This window comes from Haliaeetus leucocephalus, unplaced genomic scaffold, assembly GCF_000737465.1.
Source record: "Haliaeetus leucocephalus isolate CR32 unplaced genomic scaffold, Haliaeetus_leucocephalus-4.0 Scaffold1, whole genome shotgun sequence".
NCBI classification, from domain to species: Eukaryota; Metazoa; Chordata; class Aves; order Accipitriformes; family Accipitridae; genus Haliaeetus; species Haliaeetus leucocephalus.
Window position 1 is genome coordinate 11,802,160 of NW_010972437.1, and position 16,016 is coordinate 11,818,175.

The following is a 16,016-nucleotide window of genomic DNA, read 5'->3' on the forward strand; positions in this document are numbered from 1 at the left end:
ATATGCCTGCACACATGACTATATTTCACCATCTTATTAAAATACGCTGAGCACTTTGAAAGCAAAGACAATGTCTCTGCCTTCATCACTTTAATATGTGTGGAGAGTACTGTATCTCTTTTCCCAAATTGTCAAGGTACAGAATGAGCATTCAAAAAATGTTCAAGTAAATCCTTCATTTGCTGTTATAATTACTTCTTGGGCAAGTTATTTTTATCACAGTTTCAGATTTCAAAAAATAACTAAATTTTTAAAACATAAATTTAAAGTATCTATTTTGGCCATCTAAAGAACGTGGTTTACATTTTCATATTTTGACATAGACATTGAAAAGGTACCATTCTGGGATTCACTGAAAAGGAATATATTTTTTATTTTTTAAAAAAAATCCCTTTTTAACCAATGGTAGTAACTATTTTAAATAGTTATTTAAGAGACTGGACAACAGAATGAGACACCTGAGCTATCACGGGTCCTGGGAACAATTTCACAACATTAGTGCTGACCTACATGTATTTTGATTAGCTCACTGAAAGCCCCAGTGGTATCCAGCTATTCTGTTCTGTTTTGGATAATGCTTGCTCCTCAGGCATAGTAATTAACCTTACGCAGGCCCTTCCCTTGTTATGTATTAATCACATTTGTATGGGCTACACACATCATATCGCTATAAGATTTCCCAGTTACAGGGGGGGTTTATATTTGGGAGAGGACAACTCCTTTCTATGCTCTTCTTATCCTTGTCATTGTACCTCTGTAAGACAGATACCTAACATGATGGTTTCTAAAGATCTACCTTTACGAGCCAACATCCCCCTAAATGTTATTATAGGCAAAAAGGGCTTCAACAAAAGCAAACTAAATAGGCTGCTTCTTGGCTGAGCTCAGAAAGAGACCTGCCGACAAGACAAGGAGCTTTCAGAATTGTAAACCGTGCAAATGAGAAATAAAAGAATTATAAGCCTAGTGTTGTCCTCAGGCTGTTGTCCTCCTCCTTGGTTGCAGTCCAGCATCTTTTCGGAGACTTGTTTTCAGGCCAATAAAAGCTCTCTTCCTCCTACTTCAACCAAGAGCTACATTTAGGTTACAAATAATCCCATCAGCCAGAATGTTCTTTGTGTCCCTGCAAACCTGTACCTGTGTCATTCAACAGACTTGAGAAAAGTAGGTATCGCTCCTAGTAGGCTTGAAAGCAGAAGAAACATGTGAGATCTGGCAGATTTCCTGATACAGCCCAGAAACTGGATACTTGATATCCTGAGCCCTTTTTGAAAGAGAGCAAGGGAGATGCAGCAAAACATTTTTCAGCTTTTCTTATCTATCAGACCAATCAATAAAGAGTTTCAGAAGTTCCTACCTCTTTTCAAAATCTAACTTTTAAAGCCAAATGTCTTCTAGGTGTTTAGACCTGAACAGATTTTTTTTTTTTTTTTCATTCTGGAGCTCTTACCATGTGGGATCTGAAAACACATTTAACAGCTTGTACATACCTGGCAGGTATAGAGAGCAACATTTCACATGATCTGGGTCCCCATCATCTGCATTTGAGACATGTTTGGACCATTTAATGCTACTTTTTGGTTCACATGCTCAGGGTTTTCTGTTCATGAAAGTTAGAGCTCTGGGGAGAAACACTGCTCAGGTCTCACCCCCGAGATGAATGAGGATGCAGTTACAATGCACACTTTGAGATCACATCCAGTACCCCAGTAATGACAGCTGTTTATTACCATACAGATCTGAAAGAGTCCAAATCTGAATGGACAAAAGCAGCTTTTCATAGGACTTATGCTATGTTCTTGAAGGATCTTTTAAAATAAACAGCAAATAAAGTATGATTTTATTCTCAGAGGAAATGACAAAATAAAAATGGCTTAATAGACTATATGCATATTTAAACACATTTATACTTTCTTGCAAGTATGATAGATGGGAGTCCTCCCTGAGTTACAGCACCAGAACAAAGCCCATTACATTTAGAACAGCCCCCCAAAAGCTGTAAAGAACTCTCTTGATCCCAGTCTAACCATAAAGAATAAATGTGTCATGAGTTTCCTTCATTCAGAGTATTTCCCATGCCCCTGGCTCCATAGCCTGATCCCTTATTATCCTATATTTCAAATACTTTTGTTGCAGACTTCCAGTTTGAAACTGTCATTTTGCCCATTTTCTCTCTTCCAGGCTGTTGTACCACCTATGTTCCTGTAAGCACGGGTGAACGGATGAAGCGTTACATCTTCCAGGACTTTGTGACCTTGCAACAGTGGGTAAGTGTCCTGAAACTGCCTCTGCCCATCCATTTATCTTCCAGAGCAACCTTAAAATCCTGTGCATTAGAATGTTTTGCTTATCAGAACAATATTCAGCCCTGAGTGCACTTATAGTTGATCATGTGAAAGATGCTGTTAAACAGTTTTAGGGATTTTCTCATACATTACTCTTCTTTGAAATACCCTCAGAGAAGGAGGATAGTGGTTGTGTGTGTCATGAGGTTTCGGAAACCTTTTGTTTTTCACCTCAGTCCACTAACGGAAGAGAGGTGAGTCACTTTATTATAAGTATCCTGTCTCCCATTGCTTTGTTTAGGTTTGCACCTACCTCTTCCTGAACAGAAGAAAAGATTAATCACACAAACATGCTGATACACAGATGATACAATTTTATACAATCAAATACAAAATTAGAACTGCAACAGGGCGTCTTCATTTCTTTTGGGCAGGGCATCAAGATGAAAAGCAAAAGGTTCCAGGAGCTTAGTGGCAACACCATGCTTTTCTAAGAATAAATCAACATTATGACAGGTACTCTGTAATAAGCACCTTTTCATGCTTACATGCATTGAATAGATATATGAACCAGACTGTTGAGAAAAGGCAATCTTTGATGTACAGTTGATCATTCCTGTTAGTAGCATAGTACATGATGGAATTTAATTGATTTGGGGTTTGAAATTAACCTGAAAAATTAAAATGTGCATCCTTTTTTTATTCTATTACTCTGATTAACAGAACAGTGAAGCAGTTAGAAGGCTGTGGTCAGCAGAATGACAGTCAGTAACTCTTATTACGTAGATGGGTGTTTTGTGTATAAAATTGCTACTTCTTGCACCACTTTTAAAATCTATGGTGAAGCTTTTAATCAATGCCATTCAGGCTCTGAAGCAGCACCATTCTCTCCTACACTCTCTCAGGATTGCCTTGCCCCTACTGTCTTAAAAGTGCTCTCTTCCTACAGAGGATCTGGTCAGCAATAGCAGCAGCTGCAGGAACAGTGTGTCCAGCATGCCAGACTGATATTCATGTTTCAGGAATGTCTCCTAGGGGGGTTGAGCAATTCAGTCAGATTCGTAGTTAAAAGCCTTCCACTGTAACACAATTACCCTGCAGTAGAGAAGAGGAATGGTCGGCATTTGTTTGCTACAAATGTGCCTTGCAAAAACCACTATTACGAAATCCTTCCTCAGGTGAAAATTCCACTGACAATGGGATTTACCTCTGCTAGAAATACAGGCTGCGGGATTGGGAATATAAAATAAAAAACAGAGTGATCAACAACATTTTATATGGGTTTCAACATCCATTTACTAAAAAACAGTAGGTTTTTTCTGTCTGAAAAGTAGTAAGTAACACTGTCCAGCAGGACCCCAATAGTGCCAGGAATTTGTGGTTTAGGGACTGTTTAGAAAAGCATATATTTTATTTTTTTCTGATTCTGGTTGATTCTCATTATCATACTAAACACAGAAGGTCCTTGCAAAGAATGTATCATCTGCCTTAGGCAGGTGGGGCACTCTCACTGACCAAGTTACAGATTTAACTGGCCTGTAGCCATACAGTTTGCAATTTCCATCACACATTCTCCAATTCTGGCTTAGTCTGAGTCACGGCCTGAAATGAGAGGAAACTGCCACTGTCTGGCCAAACTGTCTCATCTTGCAATATGAGTACTGTGTACTCCTCTGCCTCATGATTCCCACAATCAGGTCCTAGCCTTCCAGCCCACCAGGGAATAAAAGCAAGAGTATCCAAACTTGGCCCTATTTAGACCGCCTTTCTGCCTCCTGGTAAGTGAAATGAGGGCTCACACACAATGAGTGGGGCAGAGGATTGAAGCACATCTATGCTAGTGAGAGTTGTGTGATACAGGGTAAGAAGAAAAGAGCAAGGGATGACTTGGATGCTTTGCAGATTATTTATGATAGAGCCAAAGATTGTGACAGTAATTAAAGCTTAGACACTTGGGGAGGAGATAGGGCCAGACCACAGACAGAGTTAGTTAAGGCAATTGTTTACCCATTAGCTGTGATCTAAGCAGGGGGAAGAGAGTAGAAAAAGGAAAAGAGAAGAGGTGAGTGGTGGTGCAAGTAAAAAACTGGAGGGAGGAAACTGTGAGAGGTAATACAGGGAGGGAATGGGGTAAAGCTGGAGATTGGCTCTCATGACTTCTAGGTGTTCACTCAAAAGGCCCAGGGTACAGAAGGTGGTGTCTTATCTCAGGATACTACACAAAACTAGCATTTTAACACTTTGTACATGTACTCATCAGCCAGCAGTATGACTGTGAAACACCTAGGCTTATGCACAGGTCATCTGGTTGATTCTGCCAGAATAGACATAAAGAAGAGAGCTTGACCAGTCAGATCTGCACAACCTCTTTGGTTTTGCAGGGATTCATTTCTAATTTGTGGCCTGACATGAACTCCCCCATCATGTAATTTGAGCAGTGTGAAACACAGAGAACTATAACTCAGTTGAAGCATTGTATACTCCATATTGTCTGAAGAAGCAGTCTCATGGCAGCATAATTTTCCTCCTTTCCACACTTACTTTCTTTTGGAGTCCAGAACTGAGATGCTTTCCAAAGTACATTTTGTAGGGGATTATATAGGCAAAGTGGTCAGTGCACATAAAAGAGGCAATTCATAGACTTGTCAGACAAATCCGTAACCTGGACATAGGACAAAAAGAACCTGATATGATCGCAAGGTTGCTGGTGTGGACAGAGAGAGAAGGCAGAACATCTGAAATAGAAGAAAAAGAGACTGAATTTTCATAATGTTAAATCTAAGCTGGTGGTCCAGGTGATATTCACAGGCACCATGCTCTTTTCTTCCAAGCTGCTACAGAATAGTAATTGCATGGGTTAAGTTCAATTAGGCTATTGAAACAAATGTCTTCTAGATAAATTAAACAAGAGAGGCTTCAAGTCACAGTGCAAGCATGTATAATCACTCCAGAGGTACATGTGAGACTGCAGTGAATTGAAATGTACTGGGAAGAGGCTATTTGGGGAAATATCTATCTAACCTTTATATAAGGAAGAAACAAGAGAAACACAAGAAGTAGGAAAAAAAGAGTAAGAAAACATGAAATATAGCCTGAAATAGCTCTACGAGGATGGTTGCTAGAAAAACTTCCATGCATTTTGTGCTGAAACCTGCTGATACTACAAGCAAAAGAATTTGCTTCTTGTTGTTCAGATCCTCCTATAAGCACAAAATCAGATCTTCATACATTCTTCAATGCAGCTCTGTACAGAGATCCCCTGCTCTTAACATGAGCTTCTTTTCCAACAGAAACAGTTTGTAGGATCTCAAACTGGATAACCGCTTAGGCCAAGAAGTGATAACAATAATAAATACCTTTTGTATCCTTCAAAATGAGTCATGTTGTTCAAAAGGTAAGAGGGATTTACTCATAATGGACAGGCAGTGATGATTCAGCAATTACATTTTCAACAGACTGTCGAACAAACTTCACTGAACTATAAGAATGCATCTGTACTGATCTCATGGAAATATACAAAGGGAGTTGTTTTTACATGACTAGAATCAAACACATTACTCAGAACCAGCAGTATAAAAGAGAGACTGATGAGCAGCCAAGTCTCCCAGCAGAAAAGCCGAATAGATTTCTAAGCCCTCTTGAAGTTGTCTTTGCATTCCTTCCTGGAAGAACGTTTTCATAAGCAGTTACCCAGATTTCTTTTAAAGTAATCCACTACCATCCTATAGCTCCAGGTAACTACTACTAAATGCCAAAACCACACTGATACTCCATTTTGTGCTTCCAGAAATACTTGAAAATGCATCAAATGTTAAAAATGTTTGACATTGCAAAGTACTACATGATTAGTTCATCACAAGTGAGTTCTCGTCCATCAGAAAGCTTGCATATAAATATTTTTAGGAAATCCTTGAAGAGAAATAACATCTACCTTTGTAGCACCTAGTGAAGGCTAGCGTTTATATATATATATAAAATATAGGTAAATCCCTGCTACGCCAATGTATTCCAAACAAGCATGGTCTCTCTTTCTGGAGTTCAGTTGATTTCAGAAGTCCCACATAGATATTGATGTCTATGTATGTACGACAGAAATTTAGAAGTCTCTGGGTGGATACAGAGAACTTTTTCCATCAACTTTAGGAACAGCTGGGTAGGACTCAACTGCCTGTGATGCAGTTTTCTTTGAGACTGAACCAACCTTTGAGCCACCTCCACCCAGTTTGCATTCAGATGAAAATGATACATTTAAATCTATTGACAATGCTTACAGAACTAAACAATTCTGTATAACAACCTCTTTATAACTTGAAAATCAGTAACAGTTTATGATATTTTTTAAAGAAAGAATTACTTTTTATTCTGAGACATGGGTCAAGAAAACTTGAAAGCGAATATGATATAAAAACATTCTAAAAAAAACAGTTCCAGTGTGGATAGAGCCATATACAAATGGCACTCAGTCAAGAATTTCTTAGAACCATCCAACTGAGGGGTTAGAGTTCAAAGACTTTAAAATTCAGATTTATTTCTGGCTGAACTAAATATGTAGTGTTGACTTCCTGCTGCTTAAAGTAAAAGGCATTGAGCAGAATCCACCAAAACAAATGGAAAATGGAGCCTAAGCAGAATACCATAAGACAGACCAGCCAAGCTCCAGCACCTTTGCACTTCCTCTGCTTTTCTTATCCCATAGGATGTAATACGACAAAATATCTTTGTGTGTGTGTGTGTGTGTATCCATGCAGAAGCCTATGTGCAAGTATATATAAATACATAAGCCCACACACAGTTATTCTTTACAATAAATAAATATAATACACTTTGTTCTACACATTAGCATTCAGGGTCTGGCTGCCAGATCAGAACATTTTGTGTGTTTGCATTGCTTGGAAAATGGCAAAAAAAGGCAGCTGGAAACTTTGGCAAGTCATGTAGTGCTGCTCACAATCAGCATGTAGAAGGTTAAAATTAGAGTCAGAATTTGTTTTTGACGTATTTTAAAAATAACTGACATTTGTCCTGGGAACATACATCATCTAGCATGCATTAGGAAAAAAATTTTTCTACATCTGAGCACACTGTAGCAAAACAAAAAAGGAAAGCTTTCAACAAGCAAAAAAAGCAAAACAGCAACATGATCTTGAGATGCATAAACAGGAGAATAACCTGCAGGGCACAAGAAATAATCCCTCTGCTCTGCTCTGCATTGCTTAGGCCACAGCTAAAGCACCATGACTGATTTTGGGCACTGTATTTCAGAAAGGTTTCAGTGTGAGAGGACTAGAGGCAACATGGTAGCAATCTTCCAGTATATAAAAGGCCATTGTAAAGAGGAGAATAATATTAAGTCTTTTCCTTGTCTACTTTGCACAGGTCAAGAAGTAATAAACTGGAACAAAGTTTAAAATTAGACATTGGAGGTGGGGGAGGGAATTTAACAGTGCATTCACTGAAAGACTGGAACAGATTGCTTGGAGAGATTGCATGTTGCCTGTTATCAAAGTTTTTTAGCAAGACATAAGGTAAAAGTCTATCAGGAATGTTAGAACTATAACTGATCCCATTACAGGGCAGGAGGATGGCCTAGGTGACTTCTGGAGGTTTCTACCAGATCTATGAGTCCATAATTCGTTGAGAAGAGCGATAGCATGCCAAGATGTGAACCTCCCTCACAAGTTGTGAAATTTCCTGATGGTACAGTGTCTGAGTGGACAGATTCTGGTTCTGTTCACATTCAGTTTGTATTAGTTTCCTTTCAGCACAAGGTTTTACACAGGTTAGGCATCAATCTCTGATAATCCCTTTTTGTTTAATCACTCAAATACAAGGTTTTCAAATGGATCTTTTGGATTTGCCTTGGAGAGGCAATAGGTCACACTACTGAAATTTGCATCTCTCAGGTTATATTTATATGATGTAGTTATATATATTATAACAAGCAAGTAAAAACTATTTTGTTATGAAATAAATAACTCAGTGCTTGAAAATTGGATCAGCTATTGTGTTCGTGGTTTAATGTCTTAATTACCATTGCCTTATATGGATTTATTCATATTGATTGTGCTACTACTTCACTTATTTACAGTATGTATCCAAATTGAGGGCCACTAGGAGTTTCATGCTATCAGCATAGCCCATAGTTATTTCCCTTTTCTTTCCCTATTCTATTTTTTTAATCCGTTCATTAGGCTTTTCCCTCACCTCTAATAACCTTGATCGATAAAGTGAACAACAATTAAAAAAATTCAAGAACAGTACTTCCCCTCTGCAAAAATACAGTTTTAAAGCAAACGATGATAATATAGAACTGTTGGAACCAGAACATAACAACACTAAAACTGACTTTTTCTTGACCTCAGATTTGCTTTTAAAGTTATGGAATATTTCCAGTTGTGTGGGTGTATAAAAGAAAGCAGGAACTCTAAATACTAACTACACCAGCTTTAACTTCTCTTCCCACTCACAAAACACCACTAACATACAAGGTGATGGGGTATCAAAATACTAATACTGTTCATTACACATGTTCATTACACATGTACTAATGCTGAGGCTGAGAAAATTACTAACAAAAGATGTGCTTAAAATGCTTTATAAGTTCAATTCCAAAGCATGAAGAGTTTTTCTGTACACATAATATTATCATGAATGGCTCTTCTGATGATCAGTGATCTCTAAAGACAGCAGGAAGAGCCCTTGTCTAAATACACCATGAGAAATGGCTACCTTTAACATGTTCTTTTATTATATTCATGCTAAACAAGGCTATTTTTCCAAAGGAAAGGCAATTTCTACAATTTCTAATCACATTTTAAAGTGTGTTACATATTTTTGGTTATTCAGCTCAGATGACACATACAAGCTACAGGAAAGAGGAAAAGAAAGAAGGTGAGACAATTCCTGTCTGAGCATGACAGCAATACCGTACCCCACACAAGTAACACACTGAACTGTTTTGAAAGCCAGGAGTTTTCTCTTGTTCTTTACAAGAAGCAGCAGTAAAAAAAATATTTCTACTCTTAACACAAACTGTTTCCCTATTTCCTCATTAAAACCAGAAAGTCACATTGAGAGTCAGCATACCAGTAAATAAAAACAGTACTACTACCTGCCAGTTATATTCATATCTGTTTTGGTTTACTTATGTCGTGCAGTACATTTAGCTCAATCATCAGCAATAAGAACAGGTTTTCTGGTCCTCCAGAATTCTGGGGATCTGAAACCTCAAGCTGAGCATACACACTCACATTAATTTTTAGTCCAACAATTAGAATGGGAAAGAATACTGCACAGGCATCATGGCTGAAAAAAAAAAAAAGACAAAGTGCCATTATATGTATAACGTAGTACCATCTGCAGTAGACTTCATATTAAAAAAGCAATAAATATAGTGCATTAATCCAGGCTTTGCAATTACCCTATATGGACTAGAATAGCTTAACTCCTCAAATAACAGTTAAAAAAGGGAAGAATAATAACAGATCATATTCATTTTTTTCTGTTTTTTTAATCTCTTGCCATTGTTCAACATTACACAAAGTTTGTACAGATTGTCCATAAAAATAAGCCAGTGGTTTATTTATTGTGTGTAAGCAAGTAGCTATAAATTAATTTATTACAAGTGTCTGAGGGAATCTTTGTGAAATATATATGTTCATAAAATAGTATTACATTCAGCTAAAAATGAAAATCCAAATTAGTTGCAAAATCCTATCATTACAGTGATTAAATCCATGGCTTACCTAAGCCTATATTTCAAATTAAATATTTCTGAATTTATTTAAAAGGCTGTGACCAGACTACTTAACGAGAGCAAGCAAGAGCTTAGCACAAAAAAATGCTGCTACAGCAGCCTGCCACTCTTCAGCCAGCAGCTTTATCTTTCACTAAATTCTAAAATGCTTTTTTTCCTTCACTATAGATGTACAGTTGTAGCAGCATATTTCACAGCGACACTGCAGCTGCAATTTAAAGCATAAATTCAAAGTCTAATTTTCAGAAGCTGAACCAAATTTAACCTTATTTCCATATTTGGATACTTACCACTGTAACTGAGATAAAGAAAATGAAATAAGTCACTATCAGAAAAGTCTTGCTGTTTTTCTCAGCCACAAAAAGCCATGAGGTACTATGCATGAATTTGGCAGTTCAACTACCTGTGCCATTTAGTCTGATTCATCTCTTCCTCCTCTCATGCCCTCCACGTGGATTGAACAGCCCCTCCAGAATGGGCCATGTTCCTTGGGAATTACTAGAAGGGCATGTCATGTACCAGTGTGTCATGAGGCCAACACTAGTCTGGGTAGTAACCATTTTCATCTATGGTCTATGAGATGACCCATGTGTGGCTGAAGAGAAATACACAGTCAATGCATTTCCTTCTAAGTTCTTGAATGCTAAACCATAAGTAAACAGAAATTTGCCAGAAGGAATAACTTTTGTCAATAGTCTCAGAGGAAAATGCAAAAATAGCATGCAGGAATTAGCCTGTTTAGTGATTCTTCTGGAACAGAAACATTACATTTGTCACTCTTCATCGAATCATTGCTTTGTCCAGCCCATCATTCAGCCTCTGACAGCAGCAAGTACTAGGTATTTCAGAGGAAATGCAAGGAAACCCTACAGAGGACAATAACAAAGTACCTTATTCTAGATATTTTCTCTTTCTGGCCCAATCAGTTAATATTTACATTGCCATTTGTTTATATCTTGTCCAAAATAATTGTGGGTGTTCTTATGATACTTTAAAAATTAATTATTCTATTGTTCAGTCCCGCTAATCTATTGGCTTTGCAGATATCTTGTACTAGTGAATGATTCGATTTATTTATACATTGCATCTAAAATATATTTTATCATCTTTAAAGTTAGGTTTTAAATATGTGGTGCTTCTCTGTTTCACCTCTGCTCTGACCTTGGATTGGGAGAAGTAGTAATTGAAAGTAGCAAATGTATCTTCCTATTTTTTATATCTCTCATTACCTGTTTGCCCATCTTCATAAAGCTACTCAGTCTCAGATTTTCAGCCCCTCTCATCTGGAAATCTACACATTTTCCTTTGTGTTTGATCCCTTTTCTTATTTTACCCAGCTTTTTGATAACAGATGTTCAAAACTTAAATGTACTGTTTCAGAGGGAAGTAAAATTTGAGGTCTTTGCATGCACACATGCAGCTTAGCGGAACAGATGTGCTGTGCAAGCCCAACCAGCTGCACAGCATACGAGCAGTACTTGGGGTACGTTCACCACCGATGAGAACATACTGTCAGAAGGCCCCTTTCACCTCTTGGTCCAGAATCTGAGCACTGGGAACTGATGCCTTCAGACAGCACTGATGTGGTGCTGAAGGTTGAGTCATACTTGTTTGGAGGGTGGTGAATCATCTGCATAGGTAAAGCACAATGTATTGCTGAACCCTCACTGGGTCTGTTTAGCCAAAATCGAAATTGCCGTTCCTGTAAAGTTCCTGGGCCCAGTTCCTGGGCCAGTTGCTGTACTCTCACGATCTTTTAGGCTAGCCAGAAAGGACCAGTGTGGTCAGTTGTAGGCAAGAACTAGCAACCATTTAAGCTAAGAACTGACTACTGCACTCAGCCATGTCCTAGTGCTTCAACTTAACCTGATGCTTTTATTGCATTAAAGACACAGGAGAGATTTATGTTTTATTATCTATACAAGTTAAAAGACAGAAAGTCTGCACACACTTTTATTAGGGAGATGAGTTTTCCTCTAGTAAGTAACTGGATGTGCATGAGATTGCAACAGACACTACAGAAATACTATGATGGCTAAAGTAATTTTGTAAAAGATCATATCCTATTTTATCTCTACTGCTGCTAGAAGGGGGATCACTGTGTTACAGTGGGTATGGCTAGGCTCAACATTTTGTAGTGTGTTACGTGCATATTCCCAGAAGCACAGACATTTCTCTAAGCAAAAGAAACGTGCCCATGCACTTTCTTTTCAGGCAGCTTACCTTCTGAATATTGAATATAGCCATGATCAGTCTTGTTTAGACTAGTACAAAGTATGTGGGGACTTCCTTATTGTGTCATCAATGCTTACTATAAGGAGCAAATGGCAGATGGACCTGAAGCTGGCTGCATGCTGCAGAAACCAATAGACCTTAACTGTAATTGTCCTAATGGGCTACCTAGACCTGAACAGCTCTTACTGAAGTTCATTTGAACTGACAGAGTTAATGCTTTTAAATGTACGTGAATAGATCTAAGACACATTGTATTTGCTTGTATTGCAAGTTGAGATAGTACAGGTGCAATTCACCAGACCAACAGACTAAAACAAGGCTGTTTTCATATACTTCACAGTATACCAATATTCTGATGGTTGCAACACTTCTTACTCAACTCCAAGTTTCAAATTAATTTCTGTACAAAGGAATTCATAGCACTTGACCTAGAAGATATGTAATAAATACAGTAAGGCTGAGAAATTTTTCATATAATTGACCCCTTAGAAAAGATGCTACAGCACTTGGAGAGATGATGCAAATTGTCTTTATGCCTTTCTCCTACCAAATGAAATATTAAGAAAAAGATTGATACCTCCTTGGCATGGGCTACAGCCACTGAATGAAAACCGTTTGAGGACAACAGGGATTCTGTGCAGAGCATTTAAAAGATTTTGCTTTACCTTCCAGACAACTCTTCATCAACACACCTGCATCTCAATGAGAGATTAATAATCTGAAACTTGGAAAAAAACTCCATCTAAATGTATATATTCCTTTTTAAATGACATGAAAATTATCATATCAGTATAATAAAATGGTCTGAAGAGTTTTCATAATCACCTGAAAAGCCTTATGCCAGGCAAGTACTTGCAAAAAGTTAGTCCCTTCTACACAGTAATACACTTATTATGCTTAAGAAAGAAGAATAGAGTAGCAACTGGCAGCCAAGGAAAGATGGTTTTATACATCTCGTAAGCAGTTCAAAATAAATCACATCAGGACTTGTTACACTATTGTGAGCATATATGCTAGTTGTGCACAAGTTACATCTTGTTGTTTCTCAACCATCATTAGATATGGAACAGTTTTACATCTCTGAGCTATATATAGCTGAAGACACCAAAGGAAACAGAAAGTACCTCTAGATATGTATCCTGAATTCAAATGTCAAAAAAAAATCCACACTTGCCTAGAAATTCAACACTTGGTATATTTCCACGAAAAATTAGTTTCCAATTAAAAAAAAATTCAAATTTTCTGGAAAAATGCTATTTTAACTACACATAGTTCTTATATCTAAAGATAATTTTAAACAATTAAGATCACCTAAACAATTCATAAGGCTTGGCAAAAAATGTCTGCTTTATATTTAATTATTTTCTTTTGGAGAAATATTTTTCATCCTGAAAACAAATCCATGTTACAAAAAGCAAATTATAGTAACCATTCTGGGTTAAAACTAAAAACAAAACTAAAATTGTTTTAATTGTCTTTCTTTTATCTAATTTAATCCACTGCTAGCCAATTAATTTAAATAACAACAACCAGCTCTTAAATAATCTTCTGACAAAAAGCTAAAAAACAGACTTATTGCCAGTGATGACAGGAGATTTCCATACGCATATACAGGAATTCTTAAATATCTGTGTAAATCACTTTGTATTGGTTGATTTCATAAGTGTGCAATTAATGTCAGTTTTGGGGGTATAATTCCCTGGGATGGTAATGCTGTTGCTGAAATATATACATACACACACACTCTTAAGTTGTTTGTTCTGGGTAAATTCCTGTAAATGGCCAAATATAAAGACAACATGACCATTGATTTAGTTTATATGCAGAACAAAATTATGGTTCACAGAGTCACAGAATCATTGGGGTTAGAAGGACCTCTGGAGATCATCTAGTCCAACTTCTTTCTCAAAGCATGTTCTAGATGACTCATATCAAAATACCCCTTATTGATTCATACTTCTATGAATTCTCCCTGTTTTTTCACCTGTTACAACAGAGGCCTTAAATCACCTTTTCATGCTATTTCTATACAGTGGGGATAGGTGCCTTGGAAATCTTTTACAAAGTAGGTAGCTGTTTCTTTGGAACACATCATCTATTGAACCAAACTAATCATATTCATTATTCTGAGATGCTTATGACATAAGATCTAACTGGAATCAACTTTGCTATGACGTTATTTGTATCCTTCAGCCTATTAAGTCTACACAATTCATCATTTCTTATTTATACTTTAATTTTGCTCTGTATTCTTTGTATAAAAGCCATATTCTTTCAAGACCAAGATGTACACATGCTAAATAGCAACACTCCTGAACTGAATATTCCACTCTGAGCAATGCATCAATAGTGGTCCTTAACAGAGGACTGTAATATAATTACACACACCATATATCTGTGATATTCTTTATAATATTGTAATAAGCAAATACCAGTCAACAAACTAAGGTTACAGTTTTCCAGCCTCAGATAATAAATAATGTTTTCTGTTTCTTCGTCGTTATTTTTGAGGTCCCTTCCTCAGAGCTCAAGACAGTGATGATGGAATACATCCCCCACACCAGAATGGCAGTATGGAAGGTAGTTTTCACTTGTTCTACCACCGAGACTGAAGTTTTTTGCAATCACATGGCCATTTCCTTTTATTGTAGTGGAATTCCTTAACTGAGCAAGATTAAAAGTGAACTGTCTACATAACAAAGAATACTGAAGCAGAAGGAGTGGGAGGAACACCAGAAAAATAGGAAGCATGGAGGAGGAACAGAGAAATATCAAAAAGGGTTGTAGAGCACATTGTAGAAGAGGTTGAGAGATCATCAAATAGTCCTCTACAAATCTACTATATTAACCAATTTCTAGGGCAGAGGGTTAAGTGGTATTTCTAGTCCTATTTTGTTACTCAGAGAAACTTCCTATATCATTAGCCTCCTTTAACTCAGTATAAAAACATCATAGCAAGGGGTTTGTTGTGTTTGTTCTTAGAGAAATTAAAGAATGACTGTGAGATATACATGTGACTAGTTCCTAAGCAATGCAAACAGCAACACATCTCTAAACATATGAAAAACTCTTACGGAAGTATCTAAACTACTAGACTTTGTATCTAGCCTTCTTTGGAAAGAAGGATGAACTGGCTTGGCTTTGCCAGTCTGTTACACATATTTAAAAGAAAGTCAAGAAAAGGAAAGAGTCCGAATAGACGTCATGAAAACTAAGAAGATAAGAAAAGTTGAAGTTCTGAAAAGAACCCTTTCACCAAGCCTCCTAATAAAGACGGTCCATCTCTTCATTACCATGCTACTCATCCACCTCTGTTACACTGCACAAAAGGGAAAAAAGCGGTCTTTATAGTTGTACATGATTATATTTTCCTTTTGTATTGAGTTCAAAGTCTTTTCTAAAAAAGCAAGAGTAGATTGCTCACAATGTAATGGGCCATTCCCAGGAAACGAAAAAATGGCCTTAACGTTTTATATTAATACAATAGGTTATGTATAAAACAGGTTTTAAAAAGTTAATGCATATTAGCTTAGAACAGCCATATTTTAACACTGTGCGACTGAAAGTTCCAGTAGAGCAGATGAATGGAACTACAGAAGAAAAAAACCCGCTATGACAAAAGGATAAAGGTTTAACTAAAAGGACTCAAATCTATATTTCAGGTGCCTCTTTACCTTCCATCAGGAAACGAGTTATTAGGAGTAATGAAATCAGAGATAGAAAATACAAAAACTTTTTAG